This window comes from Gorilla gorilla, chromosome 2 (genome assembly GCF_029281585.2).
Source record: "Gorilla gorilla gorilla isolate KB3781 chromosome 2, NHGRI_mGorGor1-v2.1_pri, whole genome shotgun sequence".
Lineage (NCBI taxonomy): Eukaryota > Metazoa > Chordata > Mammalia > Primates > Hominidae > Gorilla > Gorilla gorilla.
The window spans coordinates 137,857,513-137,872,243 of record NC_086017.1 but is presented as its reverse complement, the minus strand read 5'-3'; positions in this window follow the sequence as shown (position 1 = coordinate 137,872,243).

Sequence of the window (14,731 nt, the reverse complement as noted above, 5' to 3'; positions counted from 1 at the left end):
TGATTTCCAGTTTTATTCCACTGTGGTCTGAGAGAGTGCTCGATATAATTTCAATTTTCTTAAATTTATTGAGGCTCGTTTTGTGGCCTATCATATGGTCTATCTTGGAGAAATTTCCATGTGCTGATGAATAGAATGTATATTCTGCAGTTGTTGGGTAGAATGTTCTGTAAATATCTGTTAAGCCCATTTGTTCCAGAGCATAGTTTAAATCCATTATTTCTTTGTTGACTTTCTGTCTTGATGACCTGTCAAGTATTGTCAGTGGAGTACTGAAGTCTCCCACTATTATTGTGTTGCTGTCTATCTCATTTCTTAAGTCTATTAGTAATTGTTTTATAAATTTGGGAGCTTCAGTGTTAGGTGCATATATATTTAGGATTGTGATATTTTCCTGTTGGACAAGGCCTTTTGTCATTATATAATGTCCCTCTTTGTCTTTGTAAACTCCTGTTGCTTTAAAGTTTGCTTTGTCTGATGTAAGAATAGATACCCCTGCTTGCTTTTGGTGTCCATTTGCATGGAATGTCTTTTTCCACCCCTTTACCTTAAACTTATGTGAGTTCTTATGTGTTAGGTGAGTCTCCTGAAGGCAGCAGATGGTTGGTGAATTCTTATCCATTCTGCAATTCTGTATCTTTCAAGTAGAGCATTTAGGCCATTTACATTTAATGTTAGTATTGAGATGTGAGAGGTACCATTCCTATTTGTTGCCTGTAAACCTTGTTTTTTTGTTGCATTTTTGTTTTATAGGTCCTGTGAGATGTATGCTTTAAAGAGGTTCTGTTTTGATGTGTTTCCAGGATTTGTTTCAAGATTTAGAGCTCCTTTAGTAGCTCTTGTAAAAAAAAAAAATACCAACAAATAAACATCCAGGACCAGATGGATTCACAGCTGAATTCTACCAGATATTCAAAGAAGAATTGGTATCAATCCTATTGACAGTATTCCACAAGATAGAGAAAGAGGGAATCCTCCCTAAATCATTCTGTGAAGCCAGTATCAGCCTAATACCAAAACCAGGAAAAGACATAACCAAAAAAAGAAAACTATAGACCAATATCCCTGAGGAACATAGATGCAAAAATCCTTAACAAAATACTAGCTAACTGAATCCAACAACATATCAAAAATATAATCCACCATGATCAAGTGGGTTTCATACCAGGGATGCAGGGATGGTTTAACATATGCAAGTCAATAAATGTGATACACCACATAAACAGAATTAAAAACAAAAATCACACAATCATCTCAATAGATGCAGAAAAAACATTTGACAAAATCCAGCATCACTTTATGATTAAGACTCCCAGCAAAATCAGCATACAAGGGACATATCTCAAGGTAATAAAAGCCATCTATGACAAACCCACAGTCAACATAATACTGAATGGGGAAAAGTTGAAAGCATTCCCTCTGAGAACTGGGAACAAGACAAGGATGCTCACTTTTACCACTTATCTTCAACATAGCATTAGAACTCCTAGCCAGAGCAATCGACAAGAGAAAGAAATAAAGGGCATCCAAATTGGTAAAGAGGAAGTCAAGCTGTTGCTATTTGTTGATGATATGATCATTTACCTAGAAAACCCTAAAAACTCCTCCAGAATGCTCCTAAGACTCATAAAAGAATTCAGCAAAGTTTCCAGATACAAAATTAATGTACACAAATCAGTAGCTCTTCTATACACCAACAGCGACCAAGTTGAGAATCAAATTGAGAACTCAACCCCTATTACAATAGCTGCAAAAAAATTAAAATACTGGCTGGGAGCAGTGGTCATGCCTGTAATCCCAGCACTTTGGGAGGCCAAGGCAGGCAGATCACGAGGTCAGGAGATTGAGACCATCTGGCTAATATGGTGAAACTCCGTCTCTACTAAAAATACAAAAAATTAGCCGGGTGTGGTGGCACATGCCTGTAGTCCCAGCTACTTGGGAGGCTGAGGCAGGAGAATCAGTTGAACCCAGGAGGTGAAGGTTGCAGTGAGCTGAGATCACGCCACTGCATTCCAGCCTGGGTGACAGAGTAAGACTCCGTCTCAAAAAAAAGAAAAAAAAATTAAATTACTTAGGAATATACGTAACCTACCTAACCCAGGAGGTGAAAGACCTCTACAAGGAAAACTACAAAACACTGCTGAAATAAATCATAGACAACACAAACAAACGGAAACACACCCCATGCTCATGAATGGGTAGAATCAATATTGTGAAATATTGAAAATAGCATACCCATACTGCCAAAAACAATCTACAAACTCAACTCAATTCCCATCAAAATACCACCATCATTCTTCACAGACTAGAAAAAATATCCTAAAATTCATATGCAACCAAAAAAGAGCCTGCATAGCCAAAGCAAGACTAAGCAAAAGGAACAAATCTGGAGGCATCACATTACCTGATTTCAAACTGTACTATAAAGCCATAGTCACCAAAATGGCATGGTATTGGTATAAAAATAGGCACATAAACCAATGGAACCAGAAATAAGCCCAAATACTTAGAGCCAACTGATCTTCAACAAAGCAAACGAAAACATAAAGTGGGGCAAGGACACCCTATTCAACAAATGGTTCTGGGATAATTGGCAAGCCACATGTAGAAGAATGAAACTGGATCGTTGTCTCTCACCTTATGCAAAAATCAATTCAAGATGGATCAAAGACTTAAATATAAGACCTGAGACTATAAAAATTCTACAAGATAACATTGGAAAAACCCTTCTAGACATTGGCTTAGGCAAGGATTTCATGACCAAGAACCCAAAGGCAAATGCAATAAAAACAAAGATAAATAGCTGGGACTTAATTAAACTAAAGAGTTTTTGCATGGCACAAGATCAGTCAGCAGAGTAAACAGACAATCCACAGAGTGGGAGAAAATCTTCACAATCTGTATATCTGACAAAGGACTAATATCCAGAATCTGCAACAAACTCAAACAAATTAGCAAGAAAAAAAAACCATCAAAAAGTGGGCTAAGGACATGAATAGACAATTCTCAAAACAAGATACATAAATGGCCAAGAAACATATGAAAAAATGCTCCACATCACTGATAACCAGGAAAATGCAAATCAAAACCACAATGTGATACCACCTTATGCCTGCAAGAATGACCATAATCAAAAAATCAAAAAATAATAGATGTTGATGTGGCTGCAGTGAACAGAAAACACTTCTACACTGCTGGTGGGAATGTAAACTAGTACAGCCACTATGGAAAACAGCATGGAGATTCCTTAAAGAACTAAAAGTAGAACTACTATTGATCCAGCAATCCCACTACTGGGTATCTAGCCAGAGGAAAAGAAGTCATTATACGAAAAAGATACTTGCATATGCATGTCTATTGCAGCACAATTCACAATTGCAAAAATGTGCAACCAACCCAAATGCCCATCAATCAACGAGTGGATAAAGAAATTGTGATATATATATATATATATATATGAATATATATATGATGGAATACTACTCAGCCATAAAAAGGAATGAATTGATGGCATTCACAGAGACCTGGATGAGATTGGAGACTATTATTCTAAGTGAAGTAACTCAGGAATGGAAAACCAAACATCGTATGTTCTCACTCGTAAGTGGGAGCTAAACTATGAGGATGCAAAGGCATAAGAATGGCACAATGGACTTCGGGGACTCAGGGGGAAAAGATGGAAAGGGAGTGAGGGATAAAAGACTACAAATTGTGTGCAGGTATACTGCTCGGGTGATGGGTGTGCCAAAACCTCATGAATCACCACTAAAAAACTTATGTAACCAAACACCACCTGTTCCCCAATAACCTATGGAAATTAAAAATTTAAAAAGAAATAAAAAAAAAGACAAAGAAACGTGACTCCCAGTGTTGAGGTGGGGCCTAGTTGGGGGGGTCTTGGGGGCAGATCCCTCATGAAAGGCTTGGTACCCTCCCTGTGGTAGTAAGTTCTTACTCTATTGGTTCATGCAAGAGCTGGTTGTTCAAAAGAGTTGGGCACCTCTCCTCTCTCTCCTACTTCCTCTCTTGCTATGTGACACCTGCTCCCCTTTGCCTCTGCCATGAGTGGAAGCTTCCTGAGTCCTCCCCAGAAGCAGATACTGGTGCTATTCTTCCTGTACAGACTGCATAACCATAAGCCAAATAAGCCTCTTTTCTTTATAAATTACCCAGTTTCAGGTATTCCTTTATAGCAACACAAAGGACTAATACAATCCCCTCTTTCAAAATCTCTGTGTAATCTTCAGTAAAAGGTTTGCCTGAGTCATCAGTGCTTTTGAGTTGGATTAGGCCTAAATGGACTTCCCCAAATTATCCCTGGACCATTGTCAAGGACCCCTTTGTTAGGGAACAGTGGGCTAACGGGGTAAAGGAGAGGGGGGACCTGGGGGAGGATATGACAGGGCCCAGAGTGCTAGGAGCATGGGATGTAGCAGGGATTATGGAAAGTGTGGTTGGATCATGAGGATGGTGGCCTTGAAAACCAGGTACAAAGCTTGGCCCCTAAGGCAGGCAGTGGGGAAGTCTTGACTTTTGGAGCAGAGGAGGGACCTGGTCTAATCTGTGCTTTGGGGAGCAAATGGACTTTGGAGCAGCCCTGGAGACAGTTGATGATGTGGCCTGTCTTAGTACATTTGTGTTGCTATAAGGGAATACCCAAGGCTGGGTAATTGATAAAGAAAAGAATTGATATTTGGCTCATGGTTCTACAGGCTGTACAAGAAGCATGGCACCAGTATCTGCTCCTGGTGAGGGCTCGGGCTGGTTCCACTTTTATTTATTTATTTATTTATTTATTTATTTATTTATTTATTTTTATTTTTATTTTTTGAGACGGAGTCTTACTCTGTCGCCAGGCTGGAGTGCAGTAGTGTGATCTCGGCTCACTTCAACCTCTGCCTCCCAAGTTCAAGCCATTCTCCTGCCTCAGCCTCCCAAGTAGCTGGGACTATGGGCATGAGCCACCACGTCCAGCTATTTTTTTTTTTTTTTTGGAATTTTTTAGTAGAGACGGGATTTCACCATGTTAGCCAGGATGGTCTCGATCTCTTGAATTTGTCATCTGCCCACCTCAGTTTCCCAAAGTGCTGGGATTACAGACATGAGCCACTGCGCCCAGCCTGCTTCCACTTTTAAAGGAAGGTGAAGGGGAGCCAGCATGTGCAGAGACCACAAGGTGAGAAAGGAAGCAAGAAAGAGAGGGGGAGGCTCTTTTTAACAACCAGCTCTCAAGGGAACTCTCAGGAACTAGTAGAGTGAGAATTCATGCACCCTTCCCCACGGAGGACATTATTCATGAGGAATCCACCCCCATGACCCAAATGCCTCCCATTAAGCCCCACATCAAACATTTGGAATCAGATTTCAACATAAGTTTTAGAGGGCCAAACATCCAACTATAACATTCCTTCCCTGGTCCCCCAAACCTCATGTCCTTCTCACATTGCCAAATACAATAATCTCTTCTTAACAGTCCCCAAAAGTCTTAACTTGTTCCAGCACCAACTCAAAAGTCCGAGATCCAAAGTCTCATTTTAGACTCAAGGCAAGTTCCTTACAGCTGTGAGCCTGTAAAATCAAAAACAAGTTATTTGCTTCCAAGATACAATGGCGATACAGGCATTGGGTAAACATTCTCAATTCCAAAACGGAGAAATTGGCCAAAAGAGAGGGGTAACAGGCCCCACACAAGTCTGAAACTCAGCAGGGCAGACATTCAGTCTTAAAGCTCCAGAATGATCTCCCTTGCCTCCATGTCTCACATTCCGGGCATACTGGTGTGAAGGGTGGGCTCCTAAGGCCTTGGGCAGCCATGTGGGCTATGCCCAGCAAAGCCACAGGGGTGGGGAGTTGATTGCCTGTGGCTTTTCCAGGCTGGGGTTGCATTCTCCCGGTGGCTCTACCATTCTGCTCTCTGGAGGATGGTGGCCCTGCTCCCACAGCTCCACCAGGCAGTGCCCCGTAGAGACTCTGTGCAGGGGTTCCAACCCCACGTTTCCACTGGGCACTGCCTAAACAGAGTCTCTCTGTGGGGGCTCCACCCCTGTGACAGGCATCTGCCTGGGCACTCAGGCTTTCTGGTGCATCCTCTGAAATCTAGGTCAAAGGTGCCAAGCCTCCACCACTTTTGCCTTCTGGGCACCTGACACTTAACACCACATGAAGGCCATAGAGACTTATGGCTTGTGCCCTCTTCTGTGCAAAAAGGGCTCTGCCTTCATGTAGCTCTCTCTCTCTCTCAGAACAAAGGAAATGTTTTCTGGAAGCCACCAACAATCTTCTGGAGTGGCATTGGGCAGTTGAGGGTCACACACACACCCATAGACCAGGCCCTGGCAGAGGGCACAGAAGGGCTGTCTGCTTTAGACCATGGCAACTTGTTCCCTGGGCTGGACGCACTGCCTCACAAAACCAGCCCTGCCCACACCTTTATCCAAGTCCCTCCAAGTACCCCATTTGAGCAGCCATCTGTTTCCTGACAGGACCAGGCTGTGACAGGGTTGCTGCGTGTGCAGTGTGAGTGTGCTGCATCTGTGTCAGGGCGTATGTGTGTACAGTGCATCAATGTGAATAAAGCATGTGCGTGTGTGTGTGTGTGAGAGTGTGAATTGCAGAAAGGGAGAGAGTGAGTCCAGACAACGAACCTACTTGGTCCATTGTTCCCAGTCCCCATGCTCTGTTCCCACCTGCTCTCCCTCCATCCAGGAAATTCCTCGTGTGAACAAAGCCTCCAGATGGAATGAATCAGCTGAAAAGCATAAGTGGCTCAAGCAGAAAGTCAGGATCAGCCTCCTTGGCCCCAATTTCCTTTTTTTTTTTTTTTTTTTTTTGCTTTTCAGAGTTTTAAGCTTCAGCTTTAGCCCTGGTTTTAACCATTCAGCCAAGCGGATGTCTGCTCAGCCGGCCAAACAGCCCCAGCAGCTTCCCCTGGGGCTGTGCCACAGGAAGGTCGTCCCTTATCACAGCTCTCCTGAGCGGAGCTGGCTGGAGTGGGAGAGGCAGAGGACATGGATGGCCAAGGATAGCGGGGTAAAAAGAGAACATTTGGCGCAGCAAAGCCAAATGGGCCACAGAACTCTCAGCGAGGGGGGCTGAGGTTGCTCAGAGCAGAGCTTGTTCAGCCTGCATCCCATTTCCTCTCACTAGTCTTCCTACACACATGCACACACACACCCAGACACCTGCACACACACACACACCCAGACACCTGCACACACACACACACCTGCATGCAGAGCTGTGATCTGAAAGGCAGCCCAGACTCAGGTGGAGGCTGGACTTCCTGATTTGTCTCAAACAAAGGCTTGTGCCTGCTCCCAGGAGCTGTCTGCTTGGAGCCCTGGGGCTCTGCAGCATGCTCAGAGCCAGTCCAGGCGTGGGCAACCACAGCCAGGCAAAAGCTCACAGCCTGAGCTCTGGAGCAGCCCAGAGCACTGTCAAAACTCACAGGGGCTGAGAACGGCAGGGGCTGAGGCCGGACAAGCCATTGGTCCTGCTTAGAGCAGAGAGGGCATCAAGGAAAGCTTGTGAGATACATACATACATACATATATATATATATACATACACACACATATGTAACATATATATAATATATATATATTTTAATCTCTGCATTCCTCAGTTTCACCATCTGTAAAATAGGGATAACAATGGTACCTGCTTATAGGATTGACATGGGATTGTATGAATTAATACATGTAATGGATTTAGAATAATACCTGGCAAAGAGGAAATGAAATCAAGGGGTTAATTTGATCGGGGCTGCCTGGCCCACTTGCTTTTGGCCACTCACTCACTTTTTGTTATTTTTTTTTTCATTTTTCCATGAAGCTAAAGTCTGTGGTAGCCGAAGACCTCACCACTGAATGCTGAAACTTAACCTTCACTGGCTACTTTATAGATAACATTCATCGGTCACCAAGGTCATAGTCACTTCCATTGTTTTTCAGGAACTTGGGGCAGCTCCTGTCCAGTTCAAACCAGTTGAGACCACTGACCCTTCAACTGGGCCTGCACAAGTGCCTGAGAGGTGGCTTTTTGACATCGGAGAGCCAAAACCTACCCCCTCAGGTCATGCTACCACTGCTGTTTTCTGTACACATGTCCTATGAAATACCATGAACCCCGACTGCACTTGTGCAGAATGAATGTGTTGCTTCATTTCCCCACTGCCAATCACCTTTTCCCCCAAGCCTTAGAGCACCCCGCTCCCCTAACCTGTAAATACCCCTAAGCCTTATCTTCCAGCAGGAGGATTTGAGGGCTGTTCTCCCACCTCCTCACTTGGTGCCCTTGAGAGAAATAACTCTCTTCTCTTTTGCAAAATTTGTCACAGTGATTGATTTACTGCAAGCGCGCAGAATGAGCCTGGACCCGGCCAGCCACAGAAACACTCAAGTATCAATGGTTATTATTATGATATACAGCATTTCAAGGAACCTGGCACGTTGGATATTTCCATCTTACACATGAGGAAACTGAGGCTCAGACAGGGCATGTGACTTGCCTGAGGTCACACAGCTAGAAGGAGGCAGAGTCAAGATTTGAAACCAGGTCCACATGGCTCAGAAGATGAAGATTTCTCCAGGACCCCGCATGGCCTGGTCATGCCTCATGGAGCGTTGCCGGCTGGGCCCTTGGGTGTGGGACGTGGAGCTGGAATGGAGGCAGCCTTGTTAGTGGCCAGCCTGACCATAGCAATCAGGGCCTGAGGCTCAGGAAGGGGTATGGGCATGGGGAGGGAGAAGAGTCTCCTCCTTGGGGAGGCTTGGCACCCTGCTAGCCCAGGTCCTGAGCCCATGTGGGGAAACTGTCTGGGCACCTGGCCTGGGAAGAGCCCCCTGGGGGAGTCACTCACACAGCTGCCCCCAGCTCCCAGCCCTGCAGGGGTGGCTCCAACCCAGAGCTGCTAGAATGTGAAGTTACAAGAACTGTACCCTGCCTCCTCACCACAAGACTCTGATAGTTTAAGTTTTATGAGTTCATTAAATGTGTGCACAAACTTTTAAGGAAATAACATTACACTATAATGAGAGCTATAAATTGGCACTCTTCCTCTGAGTTTTCAGTGGTCATTCTAGTTGCCTACTTGGACAAATGGCGCAGATTGTTGAGGAAAGACCTCTGTATACCCTATGCACTTTGAGCAGTTGTTGGTGTGGATGACCAAGGTGAGGAGCAAGGAGAGGGTCACCTCCTCTGTATTCAAGGTCACTATCAGAATCCTGCATCAGAACAGGGACCACCCCACTTGGCGGCTGGGGGACTTTTACCCTCCCTCCTGTAACCTCTGTCAGCCCCACTAAACAATACCCTTTAGGTAGAAACCTTGTGTTTGCATTGCAAATAGAGCTAGAAGACTGGTTCCCCCAAAGTCCCCAAATCCCCCACAAACCACCATGGGGCTGGCACAATTTTGTGCCTGTTTGCATCTGTGTCTGGCCAGTGTCCCCTCCAAAAAAAACTTAGCTATGGATTCCTGAAATTAAAATCCACATGCTATGCATGTCAGAGCCTGGAATGCAAAAGGAAAGGTCAGCCTTTGCTGAGAGAGAGGGTGACCTGCAGACAGCACCACGCAGGTGGTGATGCTGCAGCGTAAGTGGTCCCTGGAGGACCAGGGGCCCAAGGGGGCTGAGGAAGAGTATCAGAAGAGATGGCAACATAGCGAACCACTGTCTCTATTGTTTTTTTAAAAAAGGTATTAAACGCTTGATTGCCAAATTAGGAAAAACAATCTCAACAGATGTGCCGATAAATTGACTGAATATAGCTGAAAATGAAATTGACAATCTGAAGATTATGACTGAAGAATTATCCCAGAGCATGACTGGATGATTTCAACTCTATGACATTCTGGGAAAGGCGAAACTATGGAGACAGAAAAAAAGATCAGTGGTTGCCATTGAGAGACTGAGTGTGGATACACTGGGTTGGCCTACAAGTCTTGGTGGGATGGGCAACAACTTCCAGCCCTAGCCGTACTCCTGCAGGCTGGGTCTTGGAACCTCACTTGTTAGACTCCCAAGTCTTCCTTGTTCTGCTTTTCACAAGAAAAGCCTTGTGTCTTTTGCTTCCCTGTGTCTTGGATAAGTGTGGGATAATCCAGGATTCACAGACTTTGTAAATGAAGAAAACTCCAGATCTTCCTCCAAGCCCAGCCTTGATATCTTTGCGGCTTAGAATTTCAGTCCTGTGTGTGACATAAACATCTTGTCTGCCAGACCTAAGAAATTCATCCACAGTCCCTGGCTGCTGAATTTTCTTTCCTGAGCCTATAGATGCTCTTCGTCATAACTTGACAAAAGAGGTGCTCTGAGCCTGTGTTTTCCAGGCTTGCTGCCCGTTACTGTCATCTGCCAATTCATGAAGCAGTTGTATGCACCTATCCTGTGGGCCACTTTTATTTAGCCACTAATTATTGTATTCATTAAAAAGGAAGGAAGACAGGCAGGAAGAAGCACACTCAGATCTCCTCTCGGAAAATTCTCAGCTGCTCCACACATCACGTTTGAAGGATGAGAAGCACAAATAATGCTGTGAGATAAATAAATGTATAATTGAGACCACATGAAGTGGAATAATCAAGTTACTCAGCTCCCAGTGACTCCTAGTTTCTGATCTGTCTCCAGATATCAGAACTTGCAGAAACCAGTTGCACCTCCAATAACTATTACTCTGCACCTTTTACCAGCAGACAATACCTTTGCCGTGGAGGAATAAAATGCATTCTTATAGGTTACGTGGTTTCTGCAAGTGAATAGGAACCAAATCTGAGAGGCCAATGTGCCCGCGCCAGTTTTATGGCGCCTTGATGGAGTTCCTGGGAGGAGAAGGGAAGAAGCTGTGGGCTGCCGAGGGCCCCATGCTGCCCCCCCTTCCCTCCTGCGGGCATCCTTCTCACCTTCCTGCCCTCTCTCACTCCATCCCATCTCCCTCCAGTGCCTCTCCCCACTTCCAGTTCTGCATCCCTCCTGCCCACTCACTAACATGAGGGCTCCCCCAGGTCACAGCTTCCCTGGGCCTCAGTTTCTGTAAAATAGGGATAATTAAGGTAGAGAATCTACAGAGAATCAGAGGCAGATGTGAGGCTTCAATGAGTTCCAGCTGCAAAGCGCTTAGCTTTGTTAGTTTCTATGGTTCCCTTTTAGGAGGATGCCTTCGGAGCCTCTCACACTTCCGAAGCCTCACCCTGCCTTCGGCCCATGGTGAGTTTTAGTCGTGCCCCCAGGACATTCCTTAAGAGCAGCGTTGGGTTCTCCTGTCCCTCTTCATCCCTGCATCCACAACAGGCATTTCTGCCCGGCTTTATAGTTCATAGAGTGTGTTCTTATTCATTGCCTTGTAATCTGTGTCATCCTCCTTATTTTAAGAGGAAATCAAGACCTGGAGGTGGAGGCACCGAGCTGGAACACAGCTCCCCTGGGAACCACTCTGGGCAGGACTGGCCGGCCCTGGAGGTGCTGGGTCCCTGTGGGTGGCCGACTGACAGTGCCTGGGAGGCACGTGCCCCGTCCCCGTCGCCTGCGCTGGTCAGTGGGCAGCCTAGGCCAGATCCTCTGAAAGGAGACCGCGCATTGTCTGTCTCCCAAGAAGCCGCAGTGCCACCTCGCGGCCGCCTTCAGAAGTGCATGCTGCGATCTGGCGCTCTGAGAAGCCCTGTGGGGAGGTACCTGCGTCCAGCCCAAGGGGCTGCCTGCCTGGCCCGCGAGGAAGAGCGCGTTCCTGCCGGGCCCACGCAGCTGAAAGTGGAAATGGGTTCTGTAGAATGTTTCGGCGTGCACCGAATTCGCGCAAGAATCCTCTACTGATGCCAGGCCCTGTGCCCAGGGATGAGGTGGGGGCCATGCAGAGAAAGGACCGTGGGGTCGTAGAGAGGAGTGCCAGAGGTCTTAGCTCTAAGGGGTGCGGGAATCGGAGAGGCAGAGGCCAACCAGAGGACCTCTGAGTGAGGCCAGCTGTCATGAGTGCTAGGATCCGAGCAAAGGGCCGAGTCCAGCTGCTCACACAGAGGGGCCCTTCTCCTGCCACATGGTTTCCTTTCGTCCTCCCGCTTGCTCCGATTGACAGGCATCCTGCATCTTGGGCGTACAAGCTTCCCGGCCACGCAAGTTGTTCAAGAACCCTAGAGGCAGGTGTTTCCGGGAGGCTCTAAGCCGACAGCTCTTTGAATGCCTGGCTGCTCGCAGGGCCTGAGCCTCTGCCACACCCTGTTTAAGAACCCGAGGCTGCACGGCTGCTCAGGCCACCCCCAGCCAGACTCTGTCCTTCTCTTGCAGAGAGGTACACTCTGGGGCCTGGCCACCCTTCCCGCCGGGGGCCTCTCTGAGAGCCTCTGGCTCCAATAAAAGAAGGGAACAGAGTCCCAAATCCCTTTTATCTGGCAGGCTCTTGGCCGTTGGGTGAATTTGCCGCCCCCTTCTCCCTGATGTTGTATATTAAGGATTCTTTGGAAGGGCAGACATTTCCAAGTCAGAGAAAGCGAGGGTCAATCTGCACCGTTTCTCAAAAAAAGCAGTGACGGCCTGCCTTGCATTTATACAATTTAAGGAGATTCCAGAGATAATAAGGCGAGTCTGTTCCAAGGTGACTTAAGGTCTCCATTTGCAGACGAGGGAGCAGCTGGCATAATTCTAAGTTTCCGCCTGAGCAGGCACTTCCATTACCCTCAGAACCTCCATGCTTGGTTTCTGGAAAGATCAACTTCAGCAAAGAAGCGGGCGCGGGTGGGGAGCTAGCTCTTCCTTCCCTTGACAGCCTCAGTTGGAGCCCTCGGCTGCCACCACGTGCCACAGTGGGAGAGTCTCCCCTCCAATGCTCTGCTACAGCGATGTACTGAATTCCAGCCTGGGACCACCCAGAGACTTCGTTATATGTGGAATATAGAGAAATGAACACGGCAATGTCTGCACCACACAGAAGGTCTAGATTTCTCATCTGGAAAATGGTCCATTTCTGCCCGGGTCACAGAGGAAAAAAAGATCTGGCTGGGTGCAGTGGCTCATGCTTATAATCCTAGTGCTTTGGGAGGCTGAGACAGAAGGACGGCTTAAGGCCAGGGGTTCTAGACCAGTCTAGGTGACATAGTGAGACCCTGTCTCTACAAAAAAAGAATCAGACAGGTGCAGTAGCATGTACCTGTAGTTCTAGCTACTTGGAAGGCTGAGGTGGGAAGATTGCTTGAGCCCAGGAGTTTGAGGCACCAACGAGCTGTGATTGCATCACTGCACTCCAGGCTGGACAACTGAGTGAGACTCTGTCTTGAACAAAAATAAAGGAAAGAAAAGAAAAGAGATCCCACGTGGTAAGAGAAGTAACTTTTTGCTACCTTTAAAAAATCCTTATTTTCCGTCCCCATGGTAGGTTGTTTACAACAGTGGCCGTGGTTTTGCAGCCCTCCTTGCATCTGTGTCCTCAGCCCGGTGACTATGCAGTAACTCCTGAGAAGATGTGGAGTGCATTTCTCAGCCCTTGGATCTGAGCTGGCCTGTGACTCACTTTGGTGCACAGAATGTGGCAGAAGTAAGGGGATTCAGGTTCTGAGGCTAGGCCGTAACAGCCATTGCATGCTTCCTCTTCCTTTCAGATCTCTTGGCTAGCCTGCTAGCCACTCAGAAAGATACCACTCAGCAGCAGCGGAGCCATCCCAGATGCTGATGTGTAGCTGATACCCAAGTGAGCCCTGCTGAGTCCGGCTCAGATGATCAGAAGCATCCTGCCAGCCCACAGACTCATGAGCAGTACTACACGATTGTTATTTGAACCTACTGAGCCTTGGGGTGTTTTGTCACACAGCAACAGCTAACTGATACCCCTGCTCACCTCCTTTCTTCTGCTTCTTCCTTCATTCTTCTGTTCCTGGACCTGATCAAGGTCATCCAGCTGGGTAGTCACATGTCTGTGGGTTATTTCTCCACCATCTGCCCTTGGGGGGCTGGGTGTTGGGAAGGCAGCCTGCTGGAAAGTCACCCTTGCAGACCCTGGAAATAAGCTGAGGATAGGCTCTGCTGGGCAAACTCCCCCCACCAAGGAGGAGAGGCTGCTCTGTAGTCTCTGGTTTGTTCCTGGACAATTCGCTCCTTCTCTTTGGATGGGTCACTCTCTAACTGCTAGTTGGCTGTCACCCAAGGACTGCTACTCGTTATCCTCCTGGGATGGACTCACTTTCTTCTTGGAGCCCTTCCTCAAGGTGTATCCCCTTTTTGGTGGAGAGAAACCCCAAATAACTTCTCAAAATATGTGCAAGGTCAACCTTGAGTCCTTTCAGATCTGAAAAGATCTATTTGCCTTTAAACATTGGCTTGTCCTAGATGTATAGATTCAAAATTCCTTTCCCCCAGAAATTTGGAGGCAGTCCTCACTTTCTTCTGGCAGCCGGAGTACCTGATGAGGCAGCTGATGCCAAAATGTCCCTTCCCTGCATCCACCTATTTTGGAAGCTCGTAGGATATTTCCACTATTCTTGATATTCTGGAATTTTGTGCTGATGTCCCATGGGCCTTTTTTTATTCATTATGCTGGGCATTTGAGTTCCCTTCAAACTGAAGACCCAGGTGCTTCAGTTCTGGGAAATTGTCTTCTGTTATTATATTATTATTTTACTATTTATGCCCCTTTCTCTCTGTCCTCTATTTTTGAGTCTATTAGGCATTTCAACCTCATGGATTGATTTTCTTGGTTTCTTATATTTTCTCTCATTTTTTAAAACCTTTTTACCTAATTGTCC